The sequence below is a fragment of the Oryctolagus cuniculus genome, chromosome 6 (assembly GCF_964237555.1).
Source record: "Oryctolagus cuniculus chromosome 6, mOryCun1.1, whole genome shotgun sequence".
Lineage (NCBI taxonomy): Eukaryota > Metazoa > Chordata > Mammalia > Lagomorpha > Leporidae > Oryctolagus > Oryctolagus cuniculus.
In genome coordinates this window covers 20,775,156-20,796,099 of record NC_091437.1, presented here as the reverse complement: position 1 = coordinate 20,796,099, position 20,944 = coordinate 20,775,156, and the positions used below count along the sequence as shown (strand labels likewise).

The following is a 20,944-nucleotide window of genomic DNA, read 5'->3' as shown; positions in this document are numbered from 1 at the left end:
TCCAGAGCCCCCTCTTAGTTCACAGAAGCCTGGGAAGTTTCTGTCTGCCAGGCATCAGGAGATCCTGTCCTGCGTGTGTGCCACTCAGGCAAGGCCTGGTGAGGCTTCCTGTGTAGCTCCCTGGTGCTCCTGCTCTGGGCGGCTCACTCCTCAGGTTCCTTCCACAACACATTTCAGCTCCTCAGCACCCTCCAGCGATTACCTTGGTGGCCTGCACTGAAGTCCTTGCTGTCTGCGTGGGCTCCAGCTCTCTCTGCCACGGTTTGAAAGGGATACCAGGCAAAGAACTTGGGTGAATGAGGAGCTCATCTTGTGTAGTTCGCTCTGTTCGAGGATAAGCACTCTTTGACGTCCAGTGCCTTCGTTCAACTGCTATACACATTTTATCTAGTTTTATAGTTGTTTGCAATGGGAGGTAAGTTTATTACCTGTTGCTCCACCATAACTGAAACCCAAGAAAAGTTTAAACATTAAAAGGGGAATGGGGAGGAGAGCATAATAGGGAGCCTGAACTCGGGTTGTGGATCTGAGGCCTCAGGAGTCTGAGAGCCAAGTTTTCGCTGACAGCAGCTGGGCCTGGTGGGCCTACCCCTCTTCAGTTCTCTCTGACCTGGCAACAAAATTGGACTGAATACAACTTCCAGCTCCAGACAAGACAGATAGAAGTCAGTCTTGCATCAAGACTAACCCTCCTGTCAAAAACAGCTATGAAAGTTGGACAAAACATCGATGCCAGCTGTTGGAAGCCATGGGAGAACAACCAATTCAGGTGAGAACGGAGGGTTTCTGATTCTTGAGAAAAGGGAGCATTGTGTGGTGGGGTCCACGTATGTTCTGGCTTTTCCATGCAGAAAGCATCAATCTTACTAGAGTGAGAACACAGAGGTTGGAGTTGGGCTGCCAAAGGGGCTGGAACCTTGCAGAGAGGAGGAAACGACAGAGATGGAGCCAAACAGCTGCACACAAACCTCAGAACTGATTGTCCTGCTTTGGAACAGCGGCTTAAAGTCCAAAGAACTAAGCAGGTGTTAGAAAGCCTCAATGTGCTGGGGAGACCAATTGGAACTGAAGTTCTTTCAAGGTGGAGAGGCCTGGGTAAACACCTTGGTTTTCACCTGAGTCCCCGGAAGGGTCACACCCTAGGAAAGAGTTCGAGTTATGCCCTAGGACCAAGGTGAGCCATGTCAGCCTAATCACAGCAGAAAACCAAGCCTCAAAAGCAGTAAGGTGATCTATCAGAACCCGGCTGTCGGACTGGCGCTCGGTCACGGGGGCCACTGTGGCACGGGGAGGTGAGAACTGCAAGACCACTCGCGGAGCTGTGGGAGGTGGGTGATTCTTGCCTCAGGCAGCAGCAGCAGTAGCAGCAGCAGCCCACATGGCTGGTTCTTTTCATATGGGCTACTCAGTAGTGGCCATTAGCCAAGGACTTACCCAGCAGAAAATGCATCAGCCTTACTGGGCCTGTGGACCAGTAGAAAACATATCTATCACTGGGACTTGCCTGGTTGCCACGGAGGCACAGATAAGAAGGCACAGCATCATGCATTCTTAACACTGTTCGTCAACCTGTTTACTTAATACTGTTTTTTTCTGGATGAAGATAGCATCATCCAGAGTTTTCTAATTTTGTATTCAAAATGTGTTTCAGCCAATAGAAAAGTATGAGTCATGCTAAAAAAAAAATGAAAATCAAGAGAAAAAGCAGTTAATGGAAAGAGACCTATGGATGTTTCAGAAATGAGTGGATTTACATATATATGTGTGTGTGTGTGTGTGTGTGTGTGTGTATTTAAGACTTATTTATTTATCAGAGCCAGAGTTACAGAGACAGAGAGAGAGAAATACACACAGAGAGGTCTTCCACCCTCTGCTTCACTCCCCACATGCTGCGACAGCCACAGCTGAGCCTATCTGAAGCCAGGAGCCAGGAGCTTCTTTGGGTCTCCCAGTTGAGCTCAGGGGCCCAAGCACTTGGGCCATCCTCTGCTGCTTTCCCAGGCACATTAACAGGGAGCTGGATCAGAAGTGGAGCAGCCAGTAATCAAACTGGCACCCATATGGGATGCAGGCTTTGCAGGGAGAGGCTTAACCTACTTCACCACAACGCCAGCCCCATGAGTGCCTTTAAATAGTCATAATTAAAATGGTCAGTAGGGGAAAAGAATAAAATAGATGAAAATTGGAGAATTTAAAAAAAGAATTATAATATATAAAAAGAGTCAAATGGAAATACAGAACTAAGAATATAACATCTGAAAGTAAGAACTCCTAGTATACAGAGATGTAGCAGCAGGCTGGATATGGCAGAAGACAGGGGAAGTAAACAGGAAAATCTCCAGAATGAAGCATACAGAAGGAAACAAAAGGAAAGAAAATACAGCAGAGAATAAGAGACCTGTGAAACAGGAGTAAAAGGGCCGGTGCCGCGGCTCAGTAGGTTAATCCTTCGCCTTGCGGCTCCGGCACACCGGGTTCTAGTCCCGGTCGGGGCGCCGGATTCTGTCCCGGTTGCCCCTCTTCCAGGCTAGCTCTCTGCTGTGGCCTGGGAGTGCAGTGGAGGATGGCCCAAGTGCTTGGGCCCTGCACCCCATGGGAGACCAAGATAAGTACCTGGCTCCTGCCATCGGATCAGCGCGGTGTGCCGGCCGCGGCGGCCATTGGAGGGTAAACCAACGGCAAAGGAAACCTTTCTCTCTGTCTCTGTCTCTGTCTCTGTCTCTGTCTCTCTCTCTCTCTCTCTCTCTCACTGTCCACTCTGCCTGTCCGGAAAAAAAAAAAAAAAAAAGAAACAGGAGCAAAAGGACTGATGCAGGTGTAATCTGCATCCCAGAAGGAGATGAGACAAAGTATCAGGACGATATAAAAACATAATTGCTGGGGCCAGCGCGGTGTGGTGGGTAAAGCATCCCATATGGGCACCAGTTCATGTCCCGCTGCTCCTCTTCCCATCCAGCTCTCTGCTATGGCCTAGGAAAGCAGTAGAAGATGGCCCAAGTGCTTGGGTCCCTACACCTGTGTCGGAGACCAGGAAGAAGATCCTGGCTCTTGGCTTTGCATTGGCCCAGCTCTGGCCATTGAGGCCATTTGAGGAGTGCACCAGCAGATAGAAGATCTTTCTCTCTCTTTCTCTGTCTCCCTCTCTCTCTCCCCTCTCTCTCTCTATAACTCTACCTGTCGAATAAATAAATCTCTAGAAAAAAGTAGAAGGGGCTGATTTGGTAGCACAGCAGGTTAAGCTGCCACCTGAGATGTCCCTTTTCAGAGTACCCGTTGAAGTCCCGGAAGCTGGCTTCTGATTTAGCTCCCTGATAAATGCTCTTGGGAAGGCAGCAAAGACAGCCCAAGGACTTGGGTCCCTGCCATCCAAATGGGAGACCCAGATAGTGTTTCAGGCTCCTAGCTTTGGCCTGGCACAGCCCTGGCCATTGTGGTCATTTAGGGAGTGAACTAGCAGATAGAAGACCTCTCTCTCTCTGTATGTCACTACGCCTATCAAATAAATAAAATAAATCTTAAAAAAAAAAAAAGACATCAGGGCCAGCGCTGTGGCTCAGCAGGTTAATGCCCTGGCCTGAAGCGCCAGCATCCCATATGGGTACCAGTTCAAGACCCGGCTGCTCCACTTCTGATCCAGCTCTCTGCTGTGGCCTGGGAGTGCAGTGGAGGATGGCCCAAGTTCTTGGGCCCCTGCACCCACATGGGAGACCCAGAAGAAGCCCCTGGCTCCTGGCTTCGGATCAACGCAGTTCCGGCCATTACAGCCAATTGGGGAGTAAACCAGCGGATGGAAGACCTCTCTCTCTTCCTGCCTCTCCTCTCTCTGTGTAACTTTGACTTTCAAGTAAATAAATAAATCTTAAAAAAAAAAAAAAGACATCGACTCACAGATTTAAAAAAAGAAAGCCTTGTAGGGTTTTTTGTTTTTGTTTTTGTTTTGTTTTGCAGGCGCATTATAGTCAAATTGCTGAAAAACAAAGAAAAAAAATCTTGAAAGTTGTCCAAGTGAGGAAGCAGGCCTATTACTTTCAGTACCATTCTAAGACTGTCAACTATCTTTTAGACAGAAATGACAGGATTCGTGGACAGTGGAATGACATCTTTAAATTAGAGAAAGAAAAACCCTGGAAACATGGATTTGTTTACCCAGTGAAAATATCCCTCAAAATGAAGGCAAATTAAAGACATTTCTGACAACCCAAGGCTGAATTTGTCACAGGCGGAACTTCACTGTAAGAAATTCTAAAGGATGTTTGTCAGGCCAAAGGAAGAGAATTCCATATGGACACATGTAAGACAACAAACAACATTATGAAAACGCAAATAAGTGGGTAAGATAAAGGAATATTGACTATTTAAAGTGACAGCGCATTCCTTCATAACAACACACCGTGTTATTTACAACACGTCTAAGTGGTGAGCAGCACCACGTCCTACGGCCTCCCTGTTTCTGGGCCAGCCCTCCCCCGTCTCCTCGGCCAGAACACCACGGTTCTCCCAGACAGCCAGCCCTCCCGCCGGGTGCCTCCTCAGGGGGGTCCACGCCTACGCCGACCACCCAGCACAGGGGGTGCCCCTTCCGAGGGTCCCCTCAGGCCCCGGGGTTCACCGTCAGTCTCCTCGCCTGTGCCTCCTCTCCTCTCAACACCCAAAACCAACACGCACTCCACGCAGCCAGGAGTTCTGTCTGACTCCTGAGTCCCTGGGGCCCCGGCCTGGCCAGTCTGGGCAGCAGAGGACGATTATGGGCTGGCCACCTGCAGGGAAGTGCGGGTGCCGAGGGCTCCAGAGCGCATGCGTCTGCGGCGCCCCAGCCCCGCTAGGGCAGCCGGCGTCTCCCTCAGAGGCAGTCGTGGGGCCGGCCGGTCACTGAGCCAGGCCGCAGGCGTTTGACCAGTGCCGGCCTCCACCTGCCCGCAGACCTTGTCTCGGTTCTCTCCGTTGGTGGACCCCCAAGTGACTCGTGGATGTCCACAGTGCAAGGTCGGGAGTCAGGGCACAGAGCGGGGGCGGGGCGGAGGTAGGGAACCGAGGGACAAGCAGGCGGGTTCCCGCACAGAACGTGCCCATCTGCCGTTAGGTTACTCGGTGCCCGGACAGCTCGCAGAAGCAGCCGGGCCTCACAGAAAGCCAGACCAGGACGCCATGTCATGTGCCTTTTGCCCCTGTCCTCAAGGAGCTCAGCTCCACGGGATTCCGCGCGGGTCCGGGTTCCTGTGACAGCCTCCCTATCCCATCTCCTTCCCCAGCTTCAATGCACCGCCAGCCCTCGGTCCTCAGGGCCCCTGGCTCCTGCGGCCTGAGGCTTCCCCAGGGCTGTACCGCAACGCTACTGGCTGGGCCTTCCCGGCGTCGTCGGTGTCTTCCTCTCCACTAGGGGTCTCAGCACTGGAGTCGCTCCCTGGGGCCTGGAAAACTCCATCCGCTCAGTCGTTTATACTCACGCAGCTCGAGGCAAGGGTTACAGCTAAATCCTGGCAAGTGGTGGTGGTGGGGGATGGCGGGGCCACCGACTAAGCCCCTAAAGGTCTCTTAGAGCCAGGTCGGGGCAGCGCCTGTCGCTGGGTGTCCCGTGGAGGGCTCCGTGCGCCCTCTGGTGGCCATCCTCATTTATGCAGACACAGCCGTCTGGGCAGCAAAGCTCGCAGAAGGCCCATGAGTGGGGTGCGCGGGAATGAAGGCAGGGGGTCACCCTGGCCTGTTAGCTGTGGGCAACGTCAGGATGGGAGCACTGCTTGCCCTCATAACTGATACCACCAATGGTGGTGTCTGATGGCTCAGCCAGTTTAATAAAGCCATCTTTCTACCCTCACCACTCTTCAACCAGGAAAGCATGCTGTCCATGCTGTGTGCACTCTCTGGGGTCTCTGATTACAGCAGATAACGGAGGTAAACATCTTCCTCATTCCAGGCAGGTTCAGGATAAGGAATAAGATCAGATTCTGTTTCAAATCAACATCAGGTTCTGGACCAGAGTCAAGGTTAAATGCAGTCAGAGGACAAACGATAGAACCTCCTCCTCATCATAGGAGAGGCTTGTGTATGCCTGTGAATCCCTCTCTGTGTGCATGCATGTGCACACATGTGCATGTGTGTGTCGTGGGTAAGGGCCCTATTTCTAGGAGTCATGTCTCACTAGGTCACTGTTTTTCAGGCGCGAGAATCAAGCTTCTCACAGATATATGCCAGTGTTTGAGACTTGGAAAAATGCTAAATGCCAATAAATGTAACATTACATCATGGAAACTGTCACCTGAAGCCCAGCCATGTGTTCCTGGTCATGCACGGAACATATTTCTGCAGGATGTGGTGTACTGGGATATGTTTGAAGTGGTGTGAGTCATCTAGCCTCTAGAAGAATGAGTGCCCTGGCCTCCTTGTGGTGGGTCAGAGTCCTTGCACAGTGTCCCACGGGGCTCTCAGAGCAAATTCAAATGATGATGTCTACTCAAGTGACGGGGGAGGGTCAGAGGCACAAGCAGAATTGAAATCAGCAGAGTAGTTGAGGACAGGAAAGGGTCATGGAGGGTGGGGTCTTTGAGGCAGGTGTGAGTTGGCCTCTGTGAAACTGGTGACTTGGGCTCCTGTGATTATATGGTGGGAGTTTGCTGTCAGGACCAGCAGCTGCTAGAACATTGTGATTTTGTGCAATGTAGCAAAAGTCAGGTCCTGTTTCAGTTCACTTTGTTTCCCTTTGCTGCAAAGTGGTTATAATGACTATGCAAATCCAGGATGTCTGGGATACAAACGAGCTCCTGGGCCACACAGGGCAGCACTCTACGACTTGATCAGCCTAGGCACACTCGTGGATGAACTGTCTCACTCCGAAAAAAGGACACCCATTGCCTCACTCACGGGTCACTGCAGCAAGATGAAGTGCATTCATTTAAAAATAAGAGGGGGGTGGGTAATGAGCCTCGGGGAGAGGAAGGGTGGCGCCAGGAGAGTAGATGCTGAAGCCATCATTAAGTGGGTGGTTACCTTACAAGGCAAGCAGTCTGCAACTGAGGGAAGGAGATGTGGTGATGAGGATTCCATGTCAGCCTGAAACCCAGAAGTGCTGACGTGTGCTCCCAGGGAAACCAGTTTCTCCGCCCCTGCCCTGTTCTGGCGTTGTTTCGGGGCTGCCACTACTTCAGTGAGTGGGACCTGCTGTAGGGTGACAGGGTTGAGGGGGTCTGGATGATGAGTGGGGGCCTCGTTCCAAAAACGGATTTTAGCTTGGGGGTCAGAGCATTCTGACTAACGAGTGAGTGTAGGCACACAGCCTCTCCTGTTTTACCGCCTCATTAATTCTTTATTATTATTTTTTTTATTCTTTGGTTAACCAGCACAGAAATGGTTTATTGTACCTGTGGTACCCTTAGCCACAAGTGAGAACAGAACTGGCCCGGGATGCCACAGGCCCAGGGTAAAGGGCCATCAGGTATTTTGGTATCAGCAAGGTGGGTGTCTCACTGGTGATTTTGGCAATCCAGTGGTGCTGGGAGCTTCAGATCCTTCAGGGGAAAAGCTGTAGATAGTAGTGGGCAGCCCAGCAACTTGTGCCCAACTTGCACCTGGCTGCATTCCTAACTTCTGCTGCTTTGGCCATGATGGGTACACAAACTCACAGTGTAACTGGACTTCTGCCTCATCTTTTACATTTCAGCCTTGTGTTCACTTCTTCCTCCTCTTGGCTCTCATGGCATGGAGGTTTCTAAGAAGATAGCCCTAAAACCGAGAGAGACTCCTTGTTAATGCTTTTTTTTTTTTTTTTTTGGATTTGTTTATTTGAAAGAGAGAGAGAGAAAGAAATTTTTCTTTTGCTGGATCACTCCCCCAAAAAACAGCAATGGACAGAGCTGGGCCAAGCCAAAGCCAGGAGCCAGGAACTCCATCTAGGTCTCCCAAGAGAGTGGCAAGGGCCCAACTCCTTGGGTCGTTTCCCACTGCTTCTCCAAGTGTATTAACAGGGAGCCAGATTGGAATCAGAGTAGAGTCCTCAACAGGCACCCTTAAAGGATAACAGCATCACAGGTAGTAGCTTAATTTGCTGTACCACAAGGCTGATGACTCCTCACTCTTTTTTCTTTTTTAAAGATTTTTTATTTATTTATTTGACAGGTGAGTTACAGACAATGAGAGAGCGAGAGAAAGGTCTTCCTTCCGTTGGTTCACTCCCCAAATGGTCACAACGGCCAGAACTGCACCAATCCAAAGTCAGGAGCCAGGAGCTTCTTCCGGGTTTCCCATGCAGGTGCAGGGGCCCGAGGACTTGGGCCATTTTGCACTGCTTTCCCAGGCCACGTGCCCATATGGGATGCAGGTGCTGCAGACGGAGGATTAACCTAGTGTGCCACGGTGCCGGCCCCTACTCACTGACTCTTAAATCTATTTACTGCACGGGGCTGGAGCTGTGTTGCAGTGGGTTAAAATGCTGGCCTGAAGCACCGGCATCCCATATGGGTACCAGTTCTAGCCCTGGCTGCTTCTCTTCAGATACAGCTCTCTGCTCTGGCCTGGGAAGGCAGTAGAAGATGGCCCAAGTCCTTGGGCCCCTGTACCCATGTGGGAGACCTGGAAGAAGCTTCTGGCTTTGGATCAGTGCAGCTCCAGCCATTGCAGCCATCTGGGGAGTGAACCGGCGGATGGAAGACCTCTCTGTCTCTACCTCTCTCTGCAACTCTGACTTTCAAATAAATAAAAAATAAATCTCTAAGAAAATCTATTTACTGCTCTTCCAGATGCCATTCCTCAATTCACATCACCTGGATGGCTCCAGCCCCCTCCCCAGTCACCCTCAAGCCCTGTTCTTCCTTCTTCCCCTTCCTGCGCGCACGATGGAGGAGGTGCTCCTCTGAAATCCCAGGCTGATCCTGCCCTTTTCTGGCTTTTGTTCTGGGGTGGCTGCTTCATGCTGTCAGCATCTGATTCAGATTTTTTTCTGGGTCCCTTGAGGTCCCAGGCGTCCACCTCTGGGGCATCTGAAGCTTTACCTGTCGTTACCCCACCACCACCACTACTCTTCTTGCTCCCAGAAGGTCTTCCTTCTGTTGGTTCACTCCCCTAATGGCCGCTACGGCTGGCGCTACGCCGATCCGAAGCCAGGAGCTGGGTACTTCTTCCCAGTCTCCAATGTGGGTGCAGGGACCCAAGCACTTGGATCATCCTCTGCTGCCCTTCTGGGCCACATCAGAGAGCTGACTGGAAGGGAGCGACTGGGACTAGAACTTGGGGTATCGGCACCGCAGGCAGAGGATTAGCGAAGTGAGCCACGGTGCCGGCCCGCTCCCAGACTTTTTGACAATGCCTAAAACACTGTTATCCCTCCGAAGCCCAGGCCATTTGAATAGCAGATTAAGTCCAGTGCCCAGCAGCTCTCCTCAAGCCTCACCCCCACCCAGCCCTAGTCCTCAAGCAGCCTCAATAGGGCTTAGAGCTGAGAGAGAAAAGAGAGGGAGGTGCAATTCTGAAAAAGGAAACATTTAAAAAGTGTGCTTGGCCAGTACCACGGCTCACTAGGCTAATCCTCTGCCTGTGGTGCGGTGCTCCGGGTTCTAGTCCCGGTTGGGGTGCGGTTCTGTCCCGGTAGCTCCTCTTCCAGTCCAGCTCTCTGCTGTGGCCTGGGAAGGCAGTGGAGGATGGCCCAAGTGCTTGGGCCCTACGCCTGCATAGGAGACCAGGAGGAAGTACCTGGCTCCTGGTTTCGGATTGGCGCAGCGCGCCAGCTGTAGCAGTCATTTGGGGGGTGAACCAATGGAAGGAAGACCTTTCTCTCTGTCTCTCTCTCTCACTGTCCACTCTGCCTGTCAAAAAAAAAAAAAGTGTGCTGCACGCTGTATGCATCAGAACATCAGCACTTGTAAGCACCATACCCATCTGACACCTGATATTTGGGACTTGCACAAGTTCAGAGCCTTTTATACAGGTTGGAGACTTGATAAGGTGGGGCTAATGTCCAAGCCCGCTCTTTACTGTGAGGAGTCTGTTTTGGGCCTACTGGGAAGTTACTTCCCTTGAAGGGCCTGGGTGCTTTAGCAGTTGCTCAGCCAGTGCTGCCCTGCAGTCTTAGATGGCAGGGGTCCCCTGGGGAGGCAGCTGGGATGAACTTGTAGCCATTCTAGGGGTCTGATTCAGGTTTGCACCCACAAGTGGGCTCAGGGGTTGGTAAAGGACAGCCTCTTGGGGTCCAGTTGGCCCTGCCCAGGGCTGGCCACACAGGCTTCTAGAAATTTTGTCAGATTCCCTTTTCCTCCTCTAGGGTCCAGTACCAGGCCATAGGACCACAGTCCCAGACAGACTGTTTCTGAAGCTTGAAGGTTACCACTAGGTGGCCCCTCTCCAGCTGCACTTCCTGCCCTCTGCAACCGGCCTTTCCCTGGTCCCAGTGGAGGAAGCTGGGGTGGGCTGCGGGCTGCTTCCGAGGTTCAGTGGACAGCTCCGTGCCTAAGGTGCTGAAGAGCAGAGACAGATGCTAACATACACAGAGCCCTGTGTGTGGGTGTGGCCTTGGTTGATCCTGGGAACCCTGCTCTGGAAAATTTCCTGGAAGTTTAGATGCTTACTCCATCCAGCACAGAAGTTTCTGTTGTCAACTCATGGGGGACCTCCAGGCACTCCTCTTGGGATGGGAGTGGAGGGCACATAAGTCCATGTTGCTTCAAGAAGCCACTGGACGGTGATGTTGCCTAGGGGCCGCATGGAGGCTAAGCCTTTCTGGCAATGTTCTGGCTATGCTGAGGTCAAAGGTCACAGGCTGTGCCTGGTCTTGAGCTTGAGGAGAGTCTCTCAGTCTGGGTCATTTCATAAATCTCAGGCATATAGTACCTTCTATCAGCAGCCTTCACCAGCTGGAAAGAGATGGGCCTTTCTCTCCCTGGACGAGGTGGGCCTCTGTGCACCTGCCAGTTTTCCACATTAAATAGAGACCCTTTGACATTCACGGTCCTGGAATCACCAGCTAGGCCTCAGGTGACTATCAGCAAATGTTTGTTGAGTGAATGCATGAATGAACACAACAGAAAGGTTATCAACAGTGTGGTGTGTGGCTTTGTTCAGACAATGGATCTAGGGAGAAGGGCTGTGAATCTCTGTAATGTACTTGTATGGATAGTTGTCCAGGAATAAGTGTTAAGTAAGTGACACAACCTGGCGTGTTCAATGAGCTCTGTTGGAAGCTGTAAGAGTGTGGGGTATCTACTCATGTATATATTTTTGTTTACTATTTCCTGTTCAGGCCTTAGACGCCAGGTCCTATGCTACAGCTGGAGACACCATGATGAATAAAATGCCTTTGAATGTTGCCAGGTAGCATGACATCATTCATGAGGAGCTGTGGGGCCATGGCAGAACCTGACTCAGGTCAGGCCCAGAGAAGACTACTGAAAGAACAAAGCGTTTGCTGGAAGTTGTGTTCTTGGTGGAAGGAAGGACACATCCAAAGGTCAGGACACTGGAGAGTGCCTGGAGGGGCTGGGGCATCAAGTTTGAGGCTGCACATGATTAAATAGGACATCAGGACTGGATAAAGATTTGAGTCTATCTTTGGGACAGTGGGACACCTTTGAAGGGTTCAATATGTGAAAATGACATGATCAGAACCATTTATTTATTTATTTGAAAGGCAGAGTTACAGAGAAGGAGAGACAGAGAGTTCTTCCATACACTGGTTCACTCCCCAAATGGCCACAACGCCTATGCCTGGAGCCAGAAGCTTCATCCAGGTCTCCCCCATCGTTGCTGTGGTCTAAGCACTTGGGCCATCTTCTGCTGCTTTTCCAGGCACATTAATAGGGAGCTGGATGGGAGGTAGAGCAGCTGAGACTTGAACTGGTGACCCTATAGGTTGCCAGCATTGCATGTGGCGGCTTAACTTCCTATCCCATAATGCCAGCTTCGCAGAATCATGTTAAAATATTCCTCTGCCTACAGAGTGGAGGAAGGAGAGGAGGAAGTGGTGGGCCTTCTCCAGGTGACAGGTGGTACTGTCCTGAATTTGGCATATGACGGCAGGGGTGAAGAGAGGTAAAAGGATGGAGTCACATCCATCAGATAAGATCTCCAGTGTGAGGATACACTAGGGAGGAAAAGGAAGCAATTGGGAGATGGTGACTTCATTTCCTGAGATACAGGAAATGCATGAACAGAATTAGTTTGGGTGGTGTGAGGTGAGGTTGAGGAGACAGTTTGTTTCTGCCGAATCTATGGCTGGAGTTTTTGCCCCAAAGGTAGCAGCAGGGGAATTCCCATAAAGCACTTCCCCCAGTTGTCCTGAGATGTGGCCAGTTGGGATTCCAGAGAAAGAAACACCAAAACCTCAGGGTGGTCAGTTGAAAGCTTTTATTAAGGGAAGTTACATGAAGAGAAGGCTGCAGAAAGACAGAGGATGTCCTACTTGGGAGCATCTGCCACGAGGCGTTCACAGTATGGAGTTTATGTGAGCATCGGTGACTCTGCCTCAGAGTTGGGGGCAACTTCTTTCAGTGTTTGGGCAACAACTTAAATGCCTTTATCAGTTCCTGGATGGTCAAGGCCACAGCTTGGATTTAAACCTGCAGAGGAAAACATGCATCATGTTGGGTTATTTTGCATTTCTTAGGACAGAAAAACATGGAGGAAGCTGGGAAACCCTACAGGAGGTGAATTCACTGATCAAGGGGTTCTAAAGAAAAGGCTGTGACGATGGGTCAGGAGTGGCCCTGCTGGACATGCAGAACTGAGGTAAATGGGTTTACATGGGTTCAACCTCACTTGAGGGCATATGGGAATATTTAACATAGCACACTGAGTGGCGGCCACCCAAAAGATTCATCTGTATCCCAATACCTGGGCCCTGTGAATGTAACATTATTTGGGAAAAGGGACTTTGAAGACATAGTTAAGTCACAGTCATGAGGTGAGGTTATCCTAACTACCCCTATCTCCAGTGTCAAGTATTTTTATAAGAACACAAGCTGAAGAGAAGACATCCACAAGGAGGAGATGGCCGAGTGAAGCTCGAAGCAGAGATTAGTGTAATGCAGTGAAAGCCAAAGAAACCCTAAGAGGCAAAGGCGAATTCTCCCATTGGAGGGAGCACAGCTCTGTCAACATCTCGGATTTGGACTCCTGGTTTCCAGAACTGTGAGAGAATAAACTGCTCAGGTTATGTTTTTACTTATTTGAAAGGGAGGAAAAGGAGGAGGAAAGAAGAGAGTGAGCGAGAGCAAGCGAGGGAGAGAGAGAGAGAGAGATCTTCCATCTACTCACCAAATGTCCACAACAGCTAGGGTTGTAGCAGGCTGAAGCCAGGCATATTAGCAAGGAGCTGGACCAGAAGTGGAGCTGCCAAGTCTCAAACCAGTGCCCATATTGGATGCTGGCGTTGCAGGCGGTAGCTTTACCCACTGTGCCACAACCCTGGCCCCTGCTCTGCTTCCAATCTGGTTTCCTGCTGGTGTGCTTGGGAAAGCTGTGGAAGATGGCCCAAGTGCTTGAACCCCTGTATCCATGTGCAAGATGAATTCCTGGCTCCTGGCTTTGGCCTGGTCCAAGACCCAACTGCAGTGGCCATTTGAGGAGTGAACCAGCAGATCTGTCTCTGTCTCTGTCTTTGTCTCTCTGTGTCACTCTACCTTTCAAATAAATAAATTAAATCTTCAAGAAAAAAAAAAAAAAAGCCAGCGCCGCAGCTCAATAGGCTAATCCTCTGTCTGCGGCGCCAGCACCCCAGGTTCTAGCCCTTGTCAGGGCGCCGGATTCTGTCCTGGTTGCTCCTCTTCCAGTCCAGCTCTCTGCTGTGACCTGGGAGTACAGTAGAGGATGGCCCAAATGTTTGGGCCCTGCACCTGCATGGGAGACCAGGAGAAGCACCTGGCTCCTGGCTTCGGATCAGCGTGGTATGCCGGCCGCAGTGCACCAGCCGCGGCGGCCATTGAGGGGTGAACCAACAGAAAAAGGAAGACCTTTGTCTCTGTCTCTCTCTCTCACTGTCCACTCTGCCTGTCAATAAATAAATAAATAAATAAAGGTTGAGGTGCTTGAGAGATAGAGATGGCGCAGTTAGTTATGTGAGTCTGGGAGTCAGGGGGAAGGGCCAGGGCCAAGAGAGAAATATGTGAGTCACTGTGTATAGGAAAAAAAAAAAACAAAACCAAAAAAAAAACCAACTCTAGAAAGAATAGAGAGCCTAGGTTTGAGCTTTGAGGAACTCAAAACCTCTGGTGACCAGTGGGAAGAAGCTGGCCAGAGTTGGCCAGAGAGATTGGATGCAACCAAGGGAAATGAGGTTCCCAGGAGGAAGGGGTCCCTGCTGGGGTGTCAGATGCTGCTCTGGGCCTTGGCAGATGAGGACTGAAGAAAGGCCGTTGAATTTAGCGACTTGGAGGGGGCACAGAGTTTACTAAGACCTAGTTTGGTGGTCCCTGGCAGCTGGAAGGCTGACTGCAGGACCTGAGGGGCTGGAGGGAGATGAGGCCGAGGAGACAGATTCTGACTGAGTTTTCTTTTCTTTCCTTTTTTAGCAGAGGTTTGCTTATTTATTAAAAATATTTATATATTTATTTGAAAGAGTTACACAGAGAAAGGAGAGGCAGAGAGAGTGAGGTCTTCCATCCACTGGTTCACTCCCCAATTGGCTGCAACGGCTGGAGCTGTGCCAATCCGAAGCCAGGGGCCAGGAGCTTCTTCCAGGTCTCCCACGTGGGTACAGGGGCACAAGAACCTAAGCCATCTTCTACTGCTTTTCCAGGCCACAGAAGAGAGCTGGATCGGAAGTGGAACAGCCAGGACTCGAATCGGCACCCATACAGGATGGCAGCACTGCAGGCAGTGGCTTAACGCGCTACGCCACAGCGCTGGCCCCATCTGACTGAGTTTTCTTCTGAACGAGGAGACAGACACCCATGGGTTGGTGGGTCACAGGAGGGTGGGTCTCCCTAACAGGGAGCATATTTTAAAGGCCCACGGGAAAGGGCCAATCAGCAGAGAAAAGGGGCGATTCACAGGGCCAGCTCTCGAGCAGGGGAAGGAGACAGGGAGGCCTGGGCAGGCAGAGAGCAGCTTTTGTGCGTCGCAGGAGGTAGCAGACGCAGGAAGGCTTCGGTTGGGTTTTCTCTGAGCTCAGGCACGGCTGGCACACGCCGGCACAGCGGCCTTTCCCTGTTTGTGTGCGTCCTGCGTATTTCCGCCTGTCCGTTTTCCCCCCCGGTTCCAGGCTGCCTGCCTGCCCAGTGTGCCACGGGGAATATCCACCCTGGGTCTGGGCTCGGCTCCCTGATGAGATTCTCAGACCGGGTTTCCCCTCATTCATGAGGAAGCAAGTTCATAGAGCAGGCGTGGGAACGCGCTTGGCCGCCAGGGCCTGCTCCAGCTCAGGCCGAGGTGTGCTGCCTCCCCGCCGTAATAATGGCCTAGTAGGCTGCACAAGGCGTCCGTCCTCTCCGGGCCGTGTTCTAGGAAATAGTTTGGGCAGCCCAGCATTCGGTGGCTCCTCTGTCTGCACCTCAGGCCCACGTGCACCACCAGGAGCGCCTCCGCCTCAGCTCAGGGCAGTCTCAGTCCTCCAAAGACTTGATCTCCAGGCCCCCGGTCTTTCTTTCGCCACCGGCCTGCCCCTCGCCCGGGCGCCCTTGGCCTCCCGGAACCTAGCGGCCGTGATGGGGGGAGGAAGGGCCCATGTACCCAGCGGGACCACCGAGGAAATGGGCCTGAGCAGAGGGCAGCGTGGGACGTCCTGGCGGCGCCCGCCCGGCATCGCGACGTCGCCCTCTCCGGGCTCTGGAGACCCGTCGCCTTCCACAGGTGGCCGCGCCCGAGGCGGGCCGGCGGGCGCGGCGTACGTGCGGCGCGCGGCGGCCGGCATGAACGGCGCGCGCGGCCGGCTCCCGCCCGCCGGAGGCCCGCTCCGCCCCGAGCGCGGCGGGGCTGCCTAGCCTTCCAGGCGGCGGCGACCCCAGCTCGAGCTCCAGAACCGCGGGTCCAGTGGGCGGGCCGGCCCAGGAGCGGGAGGTGGGGACGTGGCAGCGGCTCAAGCGGGCGGAGCCGGCCTGGCGGGAGGCGGAGCCCCGGAGGGGGAGGCGCCGAGCGGGCTGGGCACCGCCGCGGGAGGTTCTGGAAACGCCGGGAGCGGCGCGTGTCCAGGTGAGCGAGCCGCCCGCTTGGCAGACGTGCCCACGGCGGGGACTGGGCGAACCGGAGGCTTGGGGTGCGTTCTGCCCCGCGCGGGGGTGGGAATCGGGGCCCTGCGCCGCCCGCAGTCCGCAGCGCAGCCCAGGGCACAGCCCGGCGCCCTTCGCGCGGCTCTGAACCCGCCTGGGTTCCTGTCCCGCCCGCGGCCCTTCCAACCCCGGTGGCTCCCTTCCTGCCCGGAGCTCGGCGGCCCGGCCGGGCCAGGCGGAGCCCTGTCAGGCTCCCGGGGAGGGGCCGGCCTGACCCGACGGCCGGCCGCGGTTGGAGGCGGGAGCGGAGGTGGGGGCGTCGGCCTGCCCCAGGGGGCCGCTTGACCTGAGGCCCCTCTAGGAGAGGCTGAGAGAGCCCCTGGCGTGCTTGTGTGGGCTGCTGGATCTGGGCGTCGTCCCTCCGGGGTGCATCCTGCGTGGCTTGTCCTCAGCCCGGAGACTTGTAATTGGTTAACTAATTCAGCAAAGAGATGGATCTGTGTGCCAGAAACTGCCAAGAGTAGGGCTGGAGGAGTGGAAGACGGACAAATCCAGGTCCAGAGCAGCGTGGTGTGTGCCATGCTGCAGGGAGCGCGGGCTGTGGGTTGAATGTCTCAAGCCAGAGGACTTCTTGGAGGAGGTGACGCCGAGCTGGCAGAAAGAGGGTAGATGGATAGAACAACAGCCTGTCTGAGTGGGAGCATACCTGGGCCAGCGTGGTCCTTTGTCGCTGTCTAGTGGAAGTAAGGTGATGGGGAAGAACCACTATAGGGGCTCGCTGCCCTGGGGTACCTGTCCCCAAGAGCCTGAAGTTGCAAGTGCTGTGTGAACTCCTCCTTTCCCAGGTGTTGCTGGGTAACAGGTGGTCCCTGGCCTCTGCATTCTAATTTGACACCTTTAAGGTGTAGTGGGAGCGCACTGAGGTTGCCCGAGGGTGGGACTGTTGTCTTTTGCTCTAGGGTGACACTTGACTTCTTGATGCAGACCACCTGAAGCCTGTCAGACATTACCCTTGTCCGGGAGGTCCTAGCCCTCAGAGTTGGGGGACGTTCACTTTGTAAACGCCCCAGACTTGGCAGAGACCCATGTGCCCCTAAAAATTTGCAGGGTATTTTGAAAGCTGCTGTTTATTATCAACCTGTGTCACATCTGAAATAATACATTCCTGATTCAGTTCTCTGTTAAATGAACCAGGATTCCCTTTGACTTGGGATTCAGCCACCCTGGAGGTGTTCAGGGTACTGTCTCTCCTTGTAGTTCTGCTTCTCAGGGCCTGGACTCTCTTGGCCTCTCCCCACTTTGCAGGATGAGTGAGCTTTGAATTCTTTTCTCCTGGGGGTTTTCTTGTTCTCACACAGTCGGGCATGTCCACCGCGGCCCATCCGTTGAAGCCACGTAGCAAGGATGGAGTAAGTTGGCTGGGGGCCTGATGTTAAAGATGCTGTCCTAGTGGGGTCACCCTCATTCTCTGAGGGCCCAGCAGGCAGACGGGGTGACAGCTAAGCTGAAGTGTTGTCTGTGGTTTGTGACAGGCCCTGCCATCTGTCAAAGGCTCTGCTGTGGGGTGCTCAAGAGAGCGCTTACTTTGCCCCTGGCTTAGACTGGCCATGACTGATCCCTATTCATTCCTTGAGCACCTCCTTAGTGCTTGGGGCTGGAGTGAGGGAGGGGGAAGGGGAGGAGGCTGAGGCACTCTCCTTGCCCTCGGGGAGCTCATAATCCCTCTGAGATCGCAGTTTCACCCTGGCGGCCAGCCATGTGCCAGGGGAGGAGCCCAGCATGTGGGTGCTCACCAAAGCAAGGGACTGCGTGGGTGCAGCTCTGAGGAATGAGTGGGATGAGGCAATCTAAGGTCTCCTCATTTCCCAAGAAAGCCTCTTTTTTGGGCTGTGTGCTTCCCACATCCTTGGGAGGGTCTGGGGCTGGCTGCAAGTCCTTGGCCGGTTTGTGGCCACGCTGGCTGATAGTGTGCAGAGGGCTGGAGGGTGTGTCCCTGGCTCCTGGGATCTGTCAAGACTTTAATTTTATGCAGATGGAGGTTGGCAGGAAATGTGGGGATGCAGGCACGTGCAAGCCCAGCAGAGTGCTAGAGTGAGAGTTAAACGTTGAGAAAATTGCTCAAAATCTGCTGTTTGTCTTTTTGAAGTGCCCTAAGGTGGGATGTTAGCCTCTCTTGGGGCAAAGAGGGCTGGGTCCTGTGGGCTGTGGCTTTTGTGTTAGGACGTAGGCTGAAGGATGGACAGTTTTATTCTCAGAGCAGAAGGCCGGTGCCGCGGCTCACTAGGCTGATCCTCTGCCTTGTGGCGACGGCACACCGGGTTCTAGTCCCGGTCGGGGCGCCGGATTCTGTTCTGGTTGCCCCTCTTCCAGGCCAGCTCTCTGCTGTGGCCAGGGAGTGCAGTGGAGGATGGTCCAGGTGCTTGGGCCCTGCACCCCATGGGAGACCAGGATAAGTACCTGGCTCCTGCCATCGGATCAGCGCAGTGCGCCCGCCGCGGCGGCCATTGGAGGGTGAACCAGTAGCAAAGGAAGACCTTTCTCTCTGTCTCTCTCACTGTCTACTCTGCCTGTCAAAAAAAAAAAAAAAAAAAAAAAACCAGAGAGGAATGAAGAGTCTGGATCAGATTTGCTGTAGCCCTTGAAGAGAGCTTTTTTGAGCTTTTGATTGGTGTCCTTGTAGGGCAGAGGATTAAGTGTTTGGGATGTGTGTGCTCCAGCTTGGATAGGATCTGTCTGGGCCTGGTCATAAACCAGCATCTGCTCCAGCCCTCTCAAGAGGTGATTGCTTGAGTAGCGCTTGCTCTGTACCTGGCTCTCCTGAGGCCCAGACAATGGCAGAGCCAGAGGCCTGGTACTTGTAGGAGCCTGGAATAGCAGCAGGTCAGAGGCACAGAAATACCTGCGCCCCAGAGTGTTGGTCCTGTCCACTGCCTTTTCCCAGAGGACTTTCTTGATGGGCTTTAGAGCCAGCGGTTGGCCATTTCCAGGATTACCTGACAATCAGTGTGCTGCGTTGTACCTGACTTCGGCCTTGCCTGAATTAAGTGTTTCATGTCTTTGCCATTGCTGGGATGTGGAGGTTGCCTGATTTTTGCCTTATTCTTGTTTCTTACCTCTGACTTGGACTGGGCAACTTGCCTCTTTAGGACCACTGCTTTCCCTCTGCGGCCCTGGGTACTGATGACGGGCATATATATGGTGCTTGGTGCTAGGCTACCTGCTGACATCTGTCATCTCATTCAGCCCTCACAGTAGCCTTGTGAAATGTTTTGGTGTTATCTCTGTTACAGAGAGTGGGAAACAGAGGCTCAGAGACGCCTGTAACTTAGGCAAGGTCACAAAAGCAGGAAGTAGAATTGGAGCTTTGATTTAGCTCTGGGTCTGTCTGACTCCAGGACAGTTGTCCTTACCCATTCGGCGGTAGTGCCTTGCATGGAGCTGGGTCAATGGCTGTTTGTGAGTGCTGTGATTTCAGGGTAGAAGTTACTGGCCTTCTGAACCCAGAACAGTGCCGTGGTGTTTTCTGAGTCCATGTTGCTCTCCTCCCTTTGTTGGAATGTAACCAGAGATGCCATAAACTTGCCTTGTGAGTCTCAGGGCCAGCCCATGATAAAGTCACTAACCTGGGCAGGCATGCTGTGCTGGGGGCCACGTGTGACTCCCATGTTTGGAAGGCCCTTGTGTGGTAAGGTAACAGATATTACAGAGAGGATTGGCAGCAATATTTAGCTGAGTGTGTTTTGGGTCTGAGTCTTGGTTTTGCTGTTGATTTGCTGTCAGGTGTGCAGGAAACCGTCATTTGGCCTCTGTTATCTATCTTACGTGTCTGCCTTGTACAGTAGCCTCTTATCTGTGGTTTCACTTTCCGTGGTTTCAGATACCTATGTTTAACCATGATCTGAAAATATTAAGTGGAAAATTCCAGAAACAGTTAATATGTACATTTTAAATAGTATGCCATGTAGTATGATGTAATCCTTTTTTAAAAAATTATTTGAGAGGTAAGTTACAGACAGAGAGAGGGAGAGACAGCGAGAAAAGTCTTCCCATCCGCTCGTTCACTCTCCAAATACCCACAATGGCTGGAGCTAAGCTGATCCGAAGCCAGGAGCCAGGTGCTTCCTCCCGGTCTCCCATGTGGTACAGGGGCCCAAGTGCTTGGGCTATCCTCCACTGCTGTCCAGGCCACAAGCAGAGAGCTGGACTGGAAGAGGAGCAGCCAGGACTTGAACCAGCGCCCACAGGGGATGCTGGTGCCACAGGCGGAGGCTTAGCCTACTGCGCCACATCGTCGGCCCCATGTGATGTCATCTTGCGCCATCCTGGCCTTTTCTGCCAGGTTGTGACTACCTGCAGAGTGTCCATGCTGCATACGCTGCCTGCCCGTTGGTCATCCCATCTTGGTGATCCGCCCCACTGTCGTGGTACTTGTGTTCCAGTGATCCTTATTGTACTTCAGATGGTCCTAAAGTACACAGTAGTGAAGCTGGCCACTTTATAGCAGCATATTCTTGTAATCGTTCTGTATTGTATTAGTTCTTGTTGCTCATCTCTCACTCTGCCTAATTTATAAATTAAACTTTATCATCGGTATGTACATACAGGTAAACACATAATGTAACAGGGTGCGGTATTTTCTGTGGTTTTAGGCATCCACCAGGGCCTGCGGGAGGACGGCTCCCTCTGAGATACAGATGATTATCTAGCTTACAAAGTTTTGGTGAGAATTAGATGGGAGAAATGAAAACTTTTTGGAAACATCAATTGTGGTTATCTTAGACTAGGTTCCCAGGAAACAGCGCCTGAGGCAGAAGTACTTATGGGAA

General features: G+C 52.7%; 1 protein-coding gene and 1 long non-coding RNA gene across 8 annotated transcripts in view; both read left to right on the top strand.

Annotated features, from left to right (window-relative positions):
- Positions 1–425: 425 nt before the first annotated feature.
- On the top strand, positions 426–11,430 carry LOC108176461 (uncharacterized). The gene is made up of 3 exons (XR_001793076.3): positions 426–769; positions 3,949–4,983; positions 11,219–11,430. It is a non-coding gene; the product is annotated as an uncharacterized lncRNA (long non-coding RNA).
- A 4,537-nt stretch (positions 11,431–15,967) lies between these two features.
- P4HA2 (prolyl 4-hydroxylase subunit alpha 2) overlaps positions 15,968–20,944 on the top strand; it is a 34,252-nt gene continuing 29,275 nt past the window's right edge. For 4 of the 7 annotated variants that reach the window (XM_070076087.1, XM_017341034.3, XM_002710197.5 and 1 more), the window contains exon 1: positions 15,968–16,101. The gene's annotated coding sequence lies outside the window, so the exon portion shown is untranslated. Of the gene's footprint in view, positions 16,166–16,492; positions 16,862–20,944 lie in introns of those variants that run through there. The other 3 variants (XM_008254990.4, XM_070076085.1, XM_070076086.1) reach the window with 2 other exon arrangements.